This window comes from Canis lupus, unplaced genomic scaffold (genome assembly GCF_011100685.1).
Source record: "Canis lupus familiaris isolate Mischka breed German Shepherd unplaced genomic scaffold, alternate assembly UU_Cfam_GSD_1.0 chrUn_S1959H2158, whole genome shotgun sequence".
NCBI lineage: Eukaryota > Metazoa > Chordata > Mammalia > Carnivora > Canidae > Canis > Canis lupus.
Window position 1 is genome coordinate 44,624 of NW_023330827.1, and position 6,000 is coordinate 50,623.

General features: G+C 38.6%; 1 pseudogene; it reads right to left on the reverse strand.

The window, feature by feature from the left end:
• Positions 1 to 5,507: 5,507 nt before the first annotated feature.
• On the reverse strand, positions 5,508 to 5,604 carry LOC119878835 (annotated as a pseudogene).
• Positions 5,605 to 6,000: the final 396 nt, after the last annotated feature.

A 6,000-nucleotide genomic window follows, 5' to 3' on the forward strand; every position in this document is an offset into this window, starting at 1 on the left:
CAGGATCATGCCCTGGGCCGAAGGCAGGCACTAAACCACTGAGCCACCCAGGCATTCCTTATAGAGACCTTTAGATGGACACACAGAACCAAACCCAGCCAGTTGGGTTGGGGCATCATCACTTTTTTTTTCTTCGCTTCTCATTTTTTTGTATATTTTTTATTTATTAGAGTTTGATTTGCCAACATATAGTATAACACCAAGTGCTCTTCCCATCAAATGCCATCCTCAGTGCCCATCACCTAGTCACCGCATTTCCTCACCCACCTCCCCTTCCACTACCCCTTGTTTCCCAGAATTAGGAGTCTCTCATGTTATGTCTCCCTCTCTGATATTTCCAACGCATTTTCTCTCCTTTCTGCTTTAATCCTTTTCACTATATTTTATATTCCCCATATGAATGAAACCATATAATGTTTGTCCTTCTCCGATTGACTTACATCACTCAGCATAATACCCTCCAGTTCCATCCACATTGAAACAAATGGAGGGTATTTGTCATTTAAATGGCTGAGTAATATTCCATTGTGTATATAGATCACATCTTCTTTATCCATTAATCTTTTAATGGGCACTGAAGCTCTTTCTACAGTTTGGCTACTGTGGACATTGCTGCTATAAACATTGGGGTGCAGGTGTCTCGGTCTTTCACTGCATCTGTATCTTTGGGGTAAAACCCCAAGCAGTGCAATTGCTGAGTCATAAGGCAGCTCTATTTTGAACTGTTTGAGGAACCTCCACACAGTTTTCCCGGGTGGTTGCACCAGTTCACATTCTCACCAACAGTGCAAGAGGGTTCCCTTTTCTCCGCATCCTCTCCAACATTTGTTGTTTCCTGCCTTGTTAATTTGCCCCATTCTCACTGGTGGGAGGTGGTATCTCATTGTGGTTTTGATTTGTACTTCCCTGATGGCAAGTGATGCAGAGCATTTTCTCATGTGCTTGTCTATGTCTTCCTCTGTGAGATTTCTGTTCATGTCTTTTGCCCATTTCATGATTGGATTGTTTGTTTCTTTGCTGTTGAGTTTACTAAGTTCTTTTTAGATCTTGGATACTAGCCCTTTATCTGATATGTCATTTGCAAATATCTTCTCCCATTCTGTAGGTTGTCTTTTAGTTTTGTTGACTGTTTCTTTTGATGCGCAGAAGCTTTTTATCTTGATGAAGGCCCAAGAATTCATTTTTGCTTTTGTTTCCCTTGCTTTCACAGATGTATCTTGCAAGAAGTTTCTGTGGCCAAGTTCAAAAAGGGTGTTGCCTGTGTTCTCCTCTAGGATTTGGATGGATTCTTGTCTCATATTTAGATCTTTCATCCATTTTGAGTTTATCTTTGTGTATGGTGTAAGAGAATGGTCTAGTTTCATTCCTCTGCACATGGCTGTCCAATTTTCCCAGCACCATTTATTGAAGAGACTGTCCTTTTTCCAGGAGATAGTCTTTTCTGCTTTGTTGAATATTAGTTGACCATAGAGTTGAGGGCCCGTTTCTGGGTTCTGTATTCTGTTCCACTGATCTACGTGTCTGTTTTTGTGCCAGTACCACACTGTCTTGATCATCACAGCTTTGTAGTACAACTTGAAATCCAACATTGTGATGCCCCCTGCTCTGGTTTTCTTTTTCAAAATTCCCCTGGCTATTCAGGGTCTTTTTTTGATTCCACACAAATCTGAAGATGATTTGTTCCAACTCTCTGAAGAAAGTCTATGGTATTTTGATAGGGATTGCATTAAATGTGTAAATAGCCCTGGGTAGCAGAGAAATTTTCACAGTATTAATTCTTCCAATCCATGAGCATGGAATATTTTCCATCTCTTTGTGTCTTCCTCAATTTCTTTCAGAAGCATTCTGTAGTTTTTAGGGTATACATCCTTTATCACTTTGGTTAAGTTTATTCCTAGGTATCTTATGCTTGGGTGCAATAAACCTGAATGGGATTTTGGTATTGATTAATTTCTCTTTCTTCAGTCTCATTATTACTGTATAGAAATGCCACTGACTTCTGAGCATTGATTTTGTATCCTGCCACATTGCCGAAATGCTGTATGAGTTCTAGCAATCTTGGGGTAGAGTCTTTGGGTTTTATAGGTACCTTACCATGTCATCTGTGAAGAGGGAGAGTTTGACTACTTCTTTGCAATTTCAATGCCTTTTATTTCTTTTTGTTGTCTGATTGCTGAGGCTAGGACTTCCAGTACTATGTTGAATAGCAGTGGTGAGAGTGGACATCCTTGTCGTGTTCCTGATCTTAGGGGAAAGGCTCTCAGTATTTCCAACCATTGAGAATGATATTTGCTGTGTGCTTTTCATAGATGACTTTTAAGGTGGTGAGGAATATTCCCTCCTTCCCTACACTCTGAAGAGTTTTGATCAGGAATGGATGCTGTATTTTGTCAAATACTTTCTCTGGGGCCCCCCGGGTGGCTCAGTGGTTTAGCACCGCCTACAGCCCAGGGCCTGATCCTGGAGTCCCAGGATCGAATCCACCTTGGGCTCCCTACGTGGAGCCTGCTTCTCCCTCTGCCTGTGTCTCTGTCTCTGTCTCTCTCTCTCTCTGTGTGTATGTGTGTGTGTCTCATGAAGAAATAAAATCTTTTAAAAAATGTTTTCTCTGCATCAATTGAGAGTATCATATGGTTCTTGTTTTTTCTCTTGTTGATATGATCTATCACGTTGATTGTTTTAAGAGTGTTGAACCAGCCTTGCATTCCAGGGATAAATCCTGCTTAGTCACGGTGAATAATCTTCTTAATGTACTGTTGGATCCTATTGGCTAGTATATTTTTGAGAATTTTTGCAACTGTGTTAATCAGGGATATTGGTCTATATTCTCCTTTTTGGTGGGGTCTTTGGTTTTGGAATTAAGGTGATGCTGCCTTCATAAAATGAGTCTGGAAGTATTCCGTCCCTTTCTATCTTTCAGAACAGCTTTAGTAGAATAGGTTTTGTTTCTTCTTTAAATATTTAATAGAATTCCCCTGGGAAGCCATCTGGCTCTGGACTTTTGTGTCTTGGGAGGTTTTTGATGACTGCTTCAATTTCCTCCCTGGTTATTGGCTTGTTCAGGTTTTCTGTTTCTTCCTGTTCCAGTTTTGGTCGTTTGTGGTTTTCCAGAAATGTGTCTGTTTCTTCTAGATTGACTAATTTATTGGTGTATAAATAAATTGCTTTATTAAAATATTATAATAATATTTTTATTATTATATATATATATAAAATTACATGGTTTTTTTTTATTTTAAATTTTGTATTTCATTGGTATTGGTTGTGATTTCTCACCTTTCATTCATAATATTATAATTTGAGTCCTTTCTCCTTTCTTTTCAATAGACTGAATAATGGTTTATCTCTCTTACAAATTCTTTCAAAGAACCAACTCCTGGTTTTGTTGATCTGTTCTACAGTTCTTCTGGTCTCTACTTCATTGAGTTCTGCTCGAATCTTTATTAACTCTCTTCTTCTACTTGGTATAGGTTTATTTGCTGTCCTTTCTGCAGTTCCTTTAGGTGCAAGGTTAGCTTGTGTATTTGTTTTTTCCAATTTTTTGAGGGATGCTTATATTGTGATGTATTTCCCTCTCAGGACTGCTTTTGCTGTATCCCAAAGATTTTGAATGGTTGTATCTTCATTCTCATTAGTTTCCATGAATCTTTTTTAATTCTTCTCTAATTTCCTGGTTGACTCTTTCATCTTTTAGCAGGCTGCACTTTAACCTCCATGTGTTTGAGTTTCTTCCAGATTCCTTCTTGTGATTGAGTTTAAGTTTCAAAGCATGGTGGTCTGAAAATATGCAGGGAACAATCCCAATCTTTTGGTATTGCCTGAGACCTGGTTTGTAAGCCAATATGGTCTATTCCAGAGAAAGTCCCATGTGCACTTGAGAAGAATGTGTGTTCAGTTGTGTTTGGACCTAAAGTTCTGTAGATATCTGTGAAATCCATATGATCCAGTGTATCATTTAAAGCTCTTGTTTCTTTGGTGATGTTGTGCTTAGAAGATCTGTCATTTGCCGCAAGTCCTAGGTTGAAGTTTCCTACTATTAGTGTATTATAATTTAATATGTCTTTACTTTGGTTATTAATTGTTTGATATACTTGGCAGCTCCCACATTAGGGGCATAAATATTCATGATTGTTAAGTCTTCTTGTTGGATAGACCCTTTGAGTATGACATAGTGTCCCTCTTCATCTCTTACTACAGTCTTTGGGATAACCTTTATCTGATAGGAGGATTGCCACCCCAGCTTTCTTTTGAGGACCATTTGAACGTTAATGGTTCTCCACCCTTTCATTTTCAGGTTGGAGGTGTCCTTAGGTCTCAAATGAGTCTCTTGTAGACAGCAAATGGATGGGTCTTGCTTTTTTATCCAGCCTGAAACCCTGTGTCTTTTGGTGGGATCATTTAGCCCATTCATGTTCAGAGTAACTATTGATAGATATGAACTTAGTGTCACCATAATACCTATTCAGTCCTTGTTTTTGTGGGTAGGTTCTTTGGGCTTCCTATTTATTTTACAGGGTCCCCCTTAACATTTCTTGCAGAGCTAGTTTAGTGGTCACATATTCTTCCAGTTTCTGCATCTCTTGGAAGCTCTTTATCTCTCCTTCTATTATGAATGAGAGCCTTGCTGGATAGAGTATTCTTGGCTGTATGTTCTTCTCATTTAAGACCTGACTATATCCTGCCAGCCCTTTCTGGTCTGCCAGGTCTTTGTGGAGAGGTCTGCTGTTAATCTGATATTTTTCCCCATATAAGTTATGGATCTCTTGTCTCTTACCACGTTAAGGATTTTCTCTTTATCTTTGAAATTTGCAAGTTTCACTATTAAATGTTGAGGTGTTGAACGGTTTTTATTGATTTTATTTTATTTTATTTTATTTTATTTTATTTTATTTTATTTTATGTTATTTTATTGATAGAGGATATCTCTATCTCCTGGATCTGAATGCCTGTTTCCCTCTCCAAATTAGGGAAGTTCTCAGCTATGATTTGTTCAATATGTAGATTTTTCCTTCTCAGGCTATCATTTATTTCCCTTAACCTTTCCTCATGGTCTTTTAATTGTTTTTCTCTTTTTTCCTCAGCTTCCTCCTTGCCATAAACTTGTGTTGTATATCTCTCACTCTTTCTTCTACCTCATTAACCCTCATCATTAGGACCTCCAGTTTGGATTGCATCTCATTTAATTGATTTTTAATATCATCCTGATTAGATCTAATTTCTGCAGTTATGAAGTCTCTTGAATCCTTTATGCTTTTTTTCCAGAGCTACTAGTAGCTTTATAATTGTGCTTCTGAATTGACTTTCTGATACTGAATTGTAATCTAAATTCTGTAACTCTGTGGCAGAGAGTACTGTTTCTGATTCTTTCTTTGTGTTGAATTCTCCTTCTAGTCATTTTGCTAAGTGCAGAGTGGCTGTATGTGAGCGGGCTGAGTCAAGAATATCAACCATGACCTAAGTAAATTTCACCCTGGATGATTCTGACAAGGCCAAAGACCAGAAGTTGAAAAAATATGGAATGCTGCATGTTATCCTTGTGCAAGGGCCATGCTAATCTTCTCTGTATCATTCCGATTTTAGTATATGTGCTGCTGAAGTGAGCACCATCACTTTGGTTCTCCAAATGGCTCTCACTCTGCCTCTTAGCTAAGAGCTCTGTTCAGGTACTTACACTCCCCAAACCACAGCTTACCATGATCCCTGCCTTAATTGCTATGAGCCCCTTTCTCCCTCTCCATCTCTGATGCTTGAAAGTCTTATGCTATTTATTTCTCCAGTGGTCCCTGTGAGATGAGACTGAAGTGTAGGCATCCTTAGAAGCACTCATAACAGTGGAGAATCTGGATACCCTCCCTTGGGCTTTTTCACACTGGAGAAATCAGAGGTTTCTGGGAGTATATCTTTGTGCTGTACTGCACTGGTTTTGGGAAAGGGTGATTAGGTCAAAGTAAAACTGCCCCCTTTACCCTTCAAATGCATTATTTTATTTTATTTTTTTCT